Source organism: Octopus bimaculoides, chromosome 8 (genome assembly GCF_046866305.1).
Source record: "Octopus bimaculoides isolate indiv1 chromosome 8, ASM4686630v1, whole genome shotgun sequence".
In the NCBI taxonomy this organism is placed as follows: domain Eukaryota; kingdom Metazoa; phylum Mollusca; class Cephalopoda; order Octopoda; family Octopodidae; genus Octopus; species Octopus bimaculoides.
The window spans coordinates 82,127,569-82,140,261 of NC_142935.1; the positions used below are offsets into that span (position 1 = coordinate 82,127,569).

A 12,693-nucleotide genomic window follows, 5' to 3' on the forward strand; every position below is an offset into this window, starting at 1 on the left:
TTCACTACAGTGCTGGAGCTCAGCTTGACACTACTGACATAAATCTTGAGATTCTTTGGCGAAATACAATCTGGAAGGGAGGAAGATAGGGAGAAAACATACGGTGTGAAGAAAGAACCAAAACGAAAGGAGAGAGAACAGCTGCAACAGCAGCAGTAGTAGTAGTAGCAGTAGAAGTAAAAAAGTAGAAGAAATTGAATAACCGGAAGAAAATGGAGAAGACAGAGGTGAATGGCGATTGAAAGCAACATATTGTGTTACTCTGAGAAAGGCTAGTGATTGTTGGAAGCACGTGAAACCTATGAGACTAACAACAGTTCTACGTATGTCCTCAGTTACCAAAGTTTATTTACTTAATAATATTCCTGTTATTACACGTATATGTGAAGCGATGTGTGATATTGAATGATGTGATTTAGTGTGGTATACTGTGATTTAGTTTATATATTTCCCACCGTTCAGACATAACTATAAAGTTATACACGTGTGAATTAGAGTACTTGCTTATGCAACCGTCTCATAACTAATCGTGAGAAGCTAGGTTTCATAAAGTAAGATCGAACGCCACTGATTAATTTCAATTGCAACACGTTAATGAAATAAGAAAAATGCGTAAAACTTTTAATAAGTATAGCTTCTAGCAGGTACATATACGAGTACATACCTATAAACATATACGTAAATATATAAATGTGCACATATTCATGAAGCAAAACGCATAGCTATAAAGGCGATTAAGTGTGGACACATACACACTCACGCACACGCACACACACATTCACACACACTCACACACACTCACACACACACTTACTCACAAATGCACACACACGCACTCACGAGCGCACATATAAAAGTTAATCATAGCTGTTCACTTCATTTTACTCAATCCTGTTGTCACCAAGACATGCTATGTCAATTACCAGGCATGTTTTTTTTTCTTTTCTGTTCACCACAACAACGTTAGGTTTCCAATGATAATCTGATGGTCATAATGAATCATTGTATCCCACAAGATTTTGCAATCCTCATCCTCAATAATTCCTTCTGAGATATGGTCATACCACGTCCTTGATCTTGATCTTTTTAGGACATGATTTCCATAAAGCTCCTAATGGATCATGGTTGCCACATTGTCATATCGCGTTTAATATTTGCGTTGTACTAATTTCTGGCATTCGCAAACAATGTCCCACACTGTTTCCCCACCTCTCACTGCACATTCTGCATTTGTCGCTCTCAGTTATTTTTATCAATTCTGCACTTCACATAGTCTGTCCTCAGTGCTTGTTCTTGTGCCGTATCTCTTGCAAACTGAACGTACAATTCTTTTTCCTTTTCATGTTTTTTTCCCTCTTTGAATTTCTCTTTCTCAACACAGTTATCAGTTTCGATGATGCTGGATTTCTTCACATGCATCAACAATGGTTCCACGGCAGTTTTTACATTTCACCCTAAACTGTTCTCTTCCAATTCAACACAACCCTGACAGCTGATCAAACCTTTCTCATCCTCCCTTCATGACGCATACAACCGATCAGGGTCACTCATGGGATGAAACAATAATAATAATGATTATAATGATAAGTTCTCACCTCTGTTTTCTGCTATGAGATTACTTTTATCAGTAAAAATTGTATTTTCATCGTTTTCTCCGTTGCTGTTTGCCAACACTCGTCTTTTGATAGCTTCGAGCTCTACTTCTGTGAACCAGCGATTTTTTTGTTATTGCTCTAGCTTGATCAGATAATCACATTATTATTATTATTATTATTGTTGTTGTTGTTGTTGTTGTTATTATTTTGGTGGCGGATTGAGTGAAACACCAGAGCCTTTGAAGAAATGCTGTATTTCTGCTGAATCTTTGCATTCTAAGTTCAAATCACGCCGACGTCAATTCAAAGTTCTTATCAAATACTGAAATCGATGCTATCGACTAGCCCGACTCTTCTTAAAATAGCTAGCCTTGTATCTAAATTAGAAACCGTCATTTTGGACGGCGAATTCGCTAAATCTTTTAGAACATGGGGGAAAACGATGCCTTGCAGTGTTTTTGTCCGGCTCCTTACGCTGTAGTTTCAATTCGTGCAAAAGTCAATTTCTGATGTCGATAAAATAAAGAACCAAATAGGTGCTAGATCGACCAAATATCTTCACTTGAAATTGCTGGTCTTGTGCGTCAATTAGAAACTATTAGTATTATAAATAGAAGCAGTAGTGTTTGTGTTATGTCGTCTAGCCTCAAATGAGTATCACCTGACCAAACCTATGATCATAAGTGTTGAAGCCTTGACAATTTTAAGGCATTGTGTATCTAGGCTTGCATTGACTAATGCGTACTGTTTCAATACGGTAAGGTGTGAATTAAGAGGAATTTGACTGCTAGTGTGCCGCGAAAAGAAATAATACCCAATATTTCAGGTCCCGTTATTAGAGAATGTGAGAATATTGCCACTGTAACTTTAGAGCGGTTAAGAAAATTGAGAAAAAAAAACACAACATAATCCAAGTAGATGATGACACGTATTGAAAATGACGGCCGTAGTTGCGACTTGAGAGGAATCTGTCTTACACAACGTACACATTTCGCTTCTATAATCATTTGTCCTCACTAGTTCCAATATTGCAAAAGCAGTAAATGCAAATTTTTAGAATCGATCGATCGCTGCTAACGTACGAAAACCGATTTTTGATTATTCACTTATCGATGTCTTTAAACTACTTGGTAGTACTGACATTATTAATCAAAATGCTTGTTTTCATGCAAAGGCGTTTGTGAATTTGTAGTTCTATCTGTACATATATGTATATGGTGTGTGTGGGGGGTGGGGTTGGGGGTGTCTGTATTCACGTGTTATATTATGGACATTGCATACTTTTAGAAATATAGTATGTTTGGTGAAACTGTGGGGAAGAGATTCGTTTAGGACTGCATTTTCGTAGTGTAAGAGGTAAAAAAAAAACCTAAATTCTATCCTTCAGGAAGGTTTTTACTTTAAAGAAATCTCACGTTTAATATGTAGCTGCAAATAGTGGCACGCTGGTACTAAAGTAACAGCAAAGGATAAGAAAATGATTTATACTGGATTGAGAGACGTTTGATGGTAAGCTATTTCTGAATTGACAATTCTCTAAGAATTGACAATACTGGGATTAATCTCGGTGTTAGTCGACATGACAATGCCGTAGAAATATTTATTTACGAAGCAATAATATTGATATAGTTATGTCTTGTGTCGCTCCAAGTTAGCATGTCCTTGTGTAATAAATAGAGAATAAGACCTACATATCGACTTCTGTTAGTTATTCAATTAAAGTAACTGGTAAAACAGTTTACTTTGTTCTTGATTTCGACTTTTAGGTTCAATATAGCCTTTTCTGTTTTTCTTTCTGAAAATTATTATTGAATAACAATATGATACATTATCTCGTTTTATTTTTTCATTTTATTGTATGAGATAAACGAAACTAAAATTTCTGCTAGAATGATAGCTAAAGTACATAGCGTTTGTAAGTCGATGGATTAACTTAAAAAATACAGTGAGGGAGAGAGCAATGATTCTAACCTTGTCATTAATAGTTGATTGTTTTCATATTACAAACAAAGGAATCCCTAATACTTAGTCTACGGCTTGATGAGTTGGAGAGTTTGGTGAGAGTGTCTATTGCAGGGAACATTGACAGCTCTGTAAAATTGGCGAGTATTTCGTTCATCTGCATTACTGATTGTCCGCTTGAACCTACTTTCAATTTTGTCATAACCATTTCCCCAGGATAATGTGGAATTAAAAAAAGATAGGAAACTGTAGAAATGAAAAGATTAGTTACAAAGAACAAAGTATATGAAACACAAGATTGTTTGACATTCATCAATTTATCGTGCTCATTTTACTTCGGTGATGGACATCTGGTCAAGAAACGATATTTACTAGAAGTAGTCACTGAGAAATTACATTTACGTATTATGCACAAATATGATCTACAGAACCAGTCTATAACGGACAAGCAGACAGTCATTGTGAAATAAAGCAAAATAGTTTTTGAAGTATATTTTCTTTCTTGCAGTCGTTCAGAGGTACTGTGGTAACGCGTGGCGTCTAATAATTAGTCGGTTCCTTGTCATAAATTGTTTTAAGCTTCACGTATGAAAAACAATGCTTTTTTTATTCTATTTGCAACACTACTGAAACAACTTCACACCGAATGTATCAGGTGTCATTTTGTTTTCTCTAAGCAATCTCGATCCTGTGGATTTGTTCTCTGAAAATACCATGGACTGGGATTCTTCAGAGTCGAAGAAGTAATGTGTTGTGAAGTCTCTCCGTCTCTCGATTAAACAACCATGGAAATATTTCCTATGAGAAAAATCAAACAACGTGCGTTTGTTATTACAACTCGAACAAACATATAGATACGTGCTTGATGGTGAAATTAGGGTCTATTTCATTCGAGTCCTAAAAATAACAAGTAAACAAACATCCCTCCCCTCATAAAAAAACATGAAATGGAATTCTTGTATAAATAGAACTTCCCAAAACATCAGAATTTGAAATTCACTTTTGGTCTTTTGTAGATCTCAAAACAATGAACCAGATTCACCATTGAGGATTTGTGTCTTGTCAAAAGAAACTAATATTTGAATAGAGCTGTAAGTAGCTAAAGGTGTTCTCACATTAATTATCAATTAAATTTTCAGTGTTGATTAATAAACTATTTCTTCATGCCCGTTATGAGTAAAATAATTTAATATCAATTGTCCGGTGAATGATGGTTATGTTTCTGCCTGACTATCTATAACCAGCCCATGAATCAATGGCTGACGTGATTAAATCGATTAAAACCAAGAAGTTGTGATGTTCATGCCTTTTACAGGTTTCTTGTGACGCGGAGTAAGCAAAATGGTGACGGCCGAGAATTAAAACCGTGTCTTAATTTTGGCTGATTGATTCTGCGGAATCCGCTCTAGCTAATTAGGTCATGGTTCCGCAAATTTGCCTCAACAGTTTATGAAGATAAACTTCTCTAAATTGAATTACTTTAGCATGGAATAACAATGATTATGAAGTTCGTTATTGAAAAGGATTTGAGCAAGCATTAACCTACTAGAGATAATAGACAAATCGACCTTAAATGATGCCATGCCATCTTCAAAATAGAACTCACTGTATAATGTAGTTCTACACACGCACTGTCTATGAAATTTGATTGGCTGGAGGAAAAGCTACACGATATTGTATCAATAGAATTAGCTAGTGTATTAGAGATATCGCTTCATGTCGGTATAAATGAAGAAAATAGTTTTTAGTTTTTCTTTTTTGTCGACACAACTTCGATTCTCTCACTTTGAAGGGCAGCGTTGGATTGTTTCCCCTCTTTTTAATAACTACTGAGAGACACGCTTAACAGAAATACCAATACAATGTTGCAAAAAATTATGGTGGCCGTAAAACTGATTCAATCTTAATTTTGCGTCAGACATAATTTTTATATGCTACACTTTGCTAAAGTAAAATCAAGTAACAAGTTTTAACTTTTAGTTACTCTCTTTGGTAGCATCGCTTTAACCATAGGAATATTGAGGTACAAAAGAAACAGAACCAAGAAATAACAAAAGTTATCAGAAATGATGGAAAATAATAAATGAGAAAAGAAAATTGTTACAGGAAAGAATGTTGACCTTAAATAGAAACATTGTAGGATTAAAATAACAAGCATTAAGCTTATCTTGAGTGTTCAGTTCTGCTGGAGACATAGAATGATTTTGCTCCATAGAGTTGAATTGATGATAATTAACGTCATATTCTTCCCACCGGTTTCTGCTCATATTTAGGCCACCAGAAAAAAAAAACATAAAACACTAAAATTTTCTTCAATATATACACATCTTAAGATTAAAACTATTATTTTAAATCGTAAATCTGCAGATAAGCAGAGTTTTCATATCAATGCTTTATTTTCACACAGATTGCAGCCATTTCTTATAACCAATTGGATCGCCGAGATATCTCTGAGTATTGCTAGTATATTGCATATTGAAAGTAAACAAGTAAACACTTGATTTTCTTCTCGTTACCAACTCCAAGTTCATAGCAATATTTGGAGTTAGCAATGCAAGTTAATGACCTATATTTTTGTCTTTCTTATAAAAATGAGGTTTTGTACTTATCAAATTTATAGTAAAGTTATTGTTTGCAGTACTAAATTATATTGCTTATAATTAACTATGTTCGCATTGAATCATGGACCCTTGCCGAAACATGACCTTTTCAACCAGCTGCATCCAAAGGCTCGATTTTTACACGCAATTATTAATAGCTTTATCTACTTCGAGTTCAACAGTTAAAAAAACAATTATTTTATGTTTTCTTGAAGTTTCTAAAGTTTTTAGGCTCTCTTTATATTTTCTTTATACCAACAACAATATATATTTTGTATAATAACGTTATATCTATAAAGCAATTCACGCACATTTGCTTATTTGAACAAAACACTAGCGTGACCATACGCTAGTGTTGTTTGTAGTCTTAGGTCGGAACAGCTTCTTTATTTTCAAATCTCCAAGATCATATCCAAAGTAGTTGATCTAAGTAGACCTTCCCCGCTTTACCAATACAATAACGAGCTCACCAGCATGCTGTTTCACTGCCGTCTTTTCTACAGCTCCTCTAAACTACTACCAGTATACTTACAGCCGAAACATCCCGTTTCCTCTTGTCATCTCGACTGCTCACATGCTTCTTAAACAGTTCATCCCAAACAGTTGTAACTGTCTAGAACTTTATCCCTGACTACGTTTCCCCACTGATATCAACTCTCAACATTTAATCTGAACATTAGTTACATCGACGTCACAATCTGGTATGGAACGTGGAAAGTGCCATTGGCACTGCCCATCATATCTTAACTAAAATGTCTGTCATCAGCAAATCTTGTTCAATGTTTGAATCTATGACTGAAACAATTACTATATGTCCAAGGGGTCTCTTGTCTTCCTCTGCAAAACTCTCACACACGTGAGCCTACAAATCACGATTCTTTGTTTCGAAAAACAGTTATAGAAGATTCTTCAAATACTTCTAGTTTTTAATGTCCATGAGCAAAGAATGAACGTTCTTTAATCTCAGTTCCACGTTTTCTTCTAAACCGGTGACCTTGCATCTATGTAAAAATATCTTTTTGACAATTACTATTGTTGAGAGGTTTTATGAGAGATTTGGTTATTGAATATATCGGCACAGGCTACAATTTCTAATTATTGCTAGCATCATAGAACCTCACAATTTGGAAATCATAGAAACATAATATTACATTACACTTTTCTTTAGATGTATTGCCAATGGTTTACTTTAACTGCGTGTCTTATCAAGATTTCCAATCTTCTAAAAGGCAACATAGTGTCGAATAAAGGGTGGAATGTTGTATTGAATACTTCGTGCTATTTAATTATGTCCAAATCTCACTGAGGTGGACTTTGTGTTTCAGCTTCCACGGCCGATGAAATAGAGTACAAGTCAAGAACCATTCGACTGGATGCTTCTTACACTACAAGCGATGCAGCTGTGTCAGGCTTTGAATCAATGTTTAGTTATATCGCTTTAGTTTTGAGTCCAAATCCTGCTTGACTTTGCCTTTCAATCGACAGTAGGTCTTTATAAATTGCGCGGTCTTTTGGATATCGTTCTCGACAAAATTATGACAGCAGTATAGTGAGAAAAATAGTAGAATATTTTACACATAACATGAAGGTGTGCTAAGCATGGCTGAGTGGTTAACCAGCTGGTATCACAATTACGAGTTTATGGATGTGATCGCACTGCGCGATAATCTGATATACCTTTGAGTCAACCAATATTTTCTACAAACATTGTGAAGAGAAGCACGTGGGTGGAATAGTTTTTGTTCTTGGATGATGAAGGGGTTAACGGTGTTACCCCGTTTAACCATTTCGCCTGCTCATTCGAAGCCTTTAGCAGAGAACATTCTGTTCCGAGTATTCGAGGGAACATTTAGGATAATTTACCACTTTTTCCCTGTAGTCATGGAGACCTAACAGATCATTAAATAATAATAATAATAATAATAATAGTTCCAAATTTTGGCACAGGTCCGGGAATTCCGCTGGAGACTGCCCGCCGATCGCATCGATCCCATTGCTCAACTGGTACTTATTTTATCGACCCTGAAAGGATGAAAGCAAAGTTAACCTCGTAAAGACGGACGAAATGTCACTAAGCAGTTTGTCCGACATACCATCGGTTCTAGCGAGAAAGTAGATGTATATAGTCCTCTTAAATACGAGATAGCAAGATGAGAAAGGCTGATTATCAAAAGATTTTGAGAGGAACATAAAGACAATAGGAATAGTGTCCGGTAGGGCTGTTGCAAAAGGTTTGCCTCTTTAACACTGCCAAAATTATGTGGTAAGTATTAGCGGATCTATTCCATCTCAATCACAGACTTTTTGATTAATTTTTTACGACTAAAGTTTGAAGCTTCGAATACTGGTAGAATTTCTCACGTACAACATGGTTTACTCAGAACGTTCTTGACCAAATTTCGTATTTTAGGAGTTATTTCGTGTTAAAGTTGTCGTATTTGGGTAATTTCAACCAACCAACGACGTGTATTCGGTTGAAGAAAGCTACTGCTGTTTGCGGTAGTTATTAAAGAAGAACAACTTCTGGGTCATCTCTACTAAATGTCACCATTCTGTTCTATTCGTATGGTGTGTGAAGACGACGCCATCTTTCTCCTTTCTTCCTTTCTAGTCATCACCGTGCATTCCTTACTCTTAGTAAAATGAAATCATGGCAATAACAATACATTACGCAGTTGTAAGAGAAGGCATTTTGAAACTACATAAACGGCAACAACAAAAAAGCTAGCTGCAGACTCGTGGTGACATTTAGTAGATATGACCCGGAAGTTGTTCCTCTTCAATTACTATCGCAAACAGCAGTAGCTTTCTTCAACCGAATACACGTCGTTGATTGGTTGAAATTACCCAAATACGACAACTTTAACACGATATAACTTCTAAAATACGAAATTTGGTCAAAAATGTTCAGAGTAAACCGTGTTGTACGTGAGAAATTCTACAGTATTCGAAGTTTCAAACTGTTTAGTTTAAAAAAAAAATTAATCTGTGATTGAGATGGAATATTAGCTACTTAAAGAAAAAAAACATTGTATGTGGGATGCAGGTAGCAATCTCACTACTCTTGCAAGATTCCAAGAATTCCCGCAAAACATAAGTTAAAATAATAATAATAATAATAATAATAATAATAATAATAATAATAATAATAATAATAATAACAATAATAATAATAATAATAATAATAATAATAATAATAATAATAATGATAATAATAATAATAATAATAATAATAATAATAATAATAATAATAATAATAATAATAATAATAATAGTAGTAATAATAATAATAATAATAATATCAGCCGCACAAGACCAAAGCTTGCTTACCAAAAACTACCAGGTTAACGTTCTTCAAAACGGTTCTGACCATAAATGCAGATTCTGAGATACATTGACGAAACAATAGACCATCTCGTCTCGGAATATCCTGTGCTGACACCAAACGAATACAAAAATCGCCACGATAGGGTGGGACAGTATTTAGTTTGGAAAATATGTAAACACTACAAAATCAACACTCCTGCTTGCTGGTATGAACATCATCCTGAGCCAGTCGTTTAAGTTAAAAATGTCACTATCCTCTGGGATTTTCCAATCTACACCACCAGAACGATCCCGGCTAATCGACCAGACATACTCATTAAAGACAGGGAAGAAAATACTTGTAGACTAATAGATAAAAATGTTCCCACTGATAAAAATATATCATTAAAGGAATTTGACAAATTAAGTAAATAAAAAGACCTGGAAATTGAAATACAAAGGATGTGGCATCTTAAAGCCTTCGGTATGATAACGGATATCAAAAACATCTAAATAACATCCCAGGAGAACCATGTCTCAGAGAAATCCAAGAGATCGGGCTCACAAATACTGCCCACATCCTTAGAAAAACCCTATCAATTTAAATGTCTGTGTTGTATTACATGAAGATATTTCGCTACCGCCCCCTGTCCCTGCTACTGCCCCCTAGCTTTCAGGCATACTGTAACATCCCTTATCCTTCACTCGCCCAAGGACGCTGGGTGTGTCTCGGAAAATGATTATACCCAACATGCAAATTAAAAGTAACTAATAATAATAATAATAATAATAAATCATTTATGTTATAGGCACAAGGCCTGAAATTTAGAGGAGAGTTAAGTCGATTGCAGTGCTCAACTTCAACTTATTTTATCGACTACCAAAGGATAAAAGGCAAAGTCGACCTCGGCGGAATTTGAACTCAGGACGTAAAGACGGACGAAGTGCCGCTAAGCATTTCGCCCGACGTGCTAACGTTTCTGCCAGCTTGCAGCCTTAACAACAACAGAGTTTTACTTCCTCTAAGTTTTGTTGTTTTTTGTTCCAATGGGTTAAAATCTGACCTCAAGACTCTTATATCGTATCACACCCGAGCTTGATACGATAGTACCAGACATCTACTGAGGATTCAAATCCAAATACCTACCTGAAAATTTATAGCACATTGCCAATATGAAAAATCAATACTTACAATTTTCAGACGGTGACCGAATTACAATGTTGCAGAAAATGTGAATGTACGTGTGACAGTGTTTTTGCGAATGTGTACATGTGGGAGTATAATGCATACTATATGTGTGAGTGTGTGTGTGTGTGTATGTATATGTACGTATGTATATATGGCATCTGCATATATTTCTGTATATGCATACATTACATGCAAATACAATAAATCAGTGTACGTGAATGTTCATATATGGATTTACATAAATATATGTGCATATGTGTGTGTTTAATTATCTCTACACACATACAAATAAACGTTCGCACACACACATATATATTTATATACATACACACGCATATATAAATATATATATATATATAAACAATATATGAGTATATGCATATATATGTACATGTATGTATATACGTTCATCTACATGTGCATATAGATACATAACTGGGTACATGACGTGGCAAAAGAACAAGGACAAAATGGTAAACAAGGTGCAATATATATATATATAGATAGATAGATGTATGAATGTATGGATGGGTGGATGGATGTGTGTGTGTGTATGTGTGTGTTTGTCTGTATATGTATATATATATATACACATACATATGCATGTACGTATATGGTATTATTAAATTATATCTACACACACGCACACACACACACACACTCACACAATCACGTATTCACGAGCTATCTTTTAGCTTGCTTTTACCGACTGAAGAACTAGTTATCCACCAATCACAGACCAACACGATCGTTTATAATCACCATCACAACTACCTACCAACCAACCTTATCTATCAATCACCCACCATCCTACCGACCATCAATCTACCTACCTACCTACCTACCTACCTGTCTCCCTACCCTTCTATCTTCCGAACCACCTTGCTTCATTCCCTCCCTATGCTTGTTAAACCGCCGTCAATCTGTCTCTTATGCAGCCGTACTCTTATGATGTAAACCAACTGCTATTACTGCTTCTGCTGCCCTTTACCACTACAACTGCTGCTGCTGCTGCAGAAGACCGACTGGATGCGGTGGAAGGTCGACTCTAATACCACTACCAATACATTTACAAACACACATTCTAGCAGTAGTACCATGATCCTCCCCACCGTCGGCACCATTGAAGTCAACGTCGGCCTTCACCAAGCAGGCAGTCGCAACGTTTCGTAACAGTCGTTTATTACCTTACACACCCTGCCACGATTTCATTCTTATAACCCCGTCTCTCGTCCCCCCCTCCCCCTCTCTCTCACACACATACACGCACACACGCACGCACATACACATACATACGAGCGCGCGCACACACATCCTCTCTCTCCCTTACCCTCTCTCGCTTTCGCTCTTCTCTTCTCCCTTTCTCTCGCTCATTCTCTCACACACTCTCTCCCCCATGCGTGTGTGTCTCGTGTGTACATACATACATACATACATACATGTATATGTGTGTATTTATGTGCGTGTGTGCATGATTGCGTGCGTCTGTGCTTTCGCGCGCGCGCATTTGTGTGTGTGTGTGTGTGTGTGTGTTTGCAGCCTTTAATGTTATCATTTAGTGCTGTTTAACTCTGATTCAGTGCTGATCAAATAAACCTACGAAGAAGGGTGCTCCAGCCACGGCCATCCCATCTAATTCTCAAATGATGTCTGCTAGGATCCCTCATCGAACGCCTTCTACCCTGGGAATTTGGCTATTTCTATCGGGTCGAAGTACGGCTTAGAGGCTTGTTTGCTTCACCGACGCATTTATGCTTCAACTCTTCAATAGGAAATATTTTATATACCACTGAATGAAGTATATCAGTATATGTGGTAGCGTTGAAGAAATAGGCTGCACCACCTGGAATGGAGGTAGTATAGCTGATGAGATGATAGGAATGGGTAGAATGAAAGCATCTCTTTAGACACAGTCAGTCGTTGTAATGGCTTCGATGACGTAGGGTAAAAGATTTTTAATAGGTAGTTTTGTACAGTTAGAGACTATATTTTTAGTAAACATAATGGGCGCCCGTATTGTGAAGGGGAAAACCAGTTGGAT

At 36.2% G+C, this 12,693-nt stretch overlaps 1 protein-coding gene and 1 long non-coding RNA gene across 3 annotated transcripts in view; one reads left to right on the forward strand and one right to left on the reverse strand.

The window, feature by feature from the left end:
- Window positions 1–11,341, reverse strand: part of LOC106878503 (uncharacterized) — a 39,400-nt gene extending 28,059 nt beyond the window's left edge. Inside the window, exon 1 of the long non-coding RNA XR_001410506.3 lies at window positions 10,656–11,341. This is a non-coding gene — a long non-coding RNA (uncharacterized LOC106878503). The remainder of the gene's footprint in view (window positions 1–10,655) is intronic.
- Window positions 1–12,693, forward strand: part of LOC106878501 (polycomb group RING finger protein 2) — a 390,185-nt gene that overhangs the window by 161,615 nt on the left and 215,877 nt on the right. Inside the window, exon 2 of one of the 2 annotated variants that reach the window (XM_089356713.1) lies at window positions 4,574–4,648. The exons of the other annotated variant lie outside the window; for it this stretch is intronic. The gene's annotated coding sequence lies outside the window, so the exon portion shown is untranslated. The remainder of the gene's footprint in view (window positions 1–4,573; window positions 4,649–12,693) is intronic. 2 annotated transcript variants of the gene reach the window in all.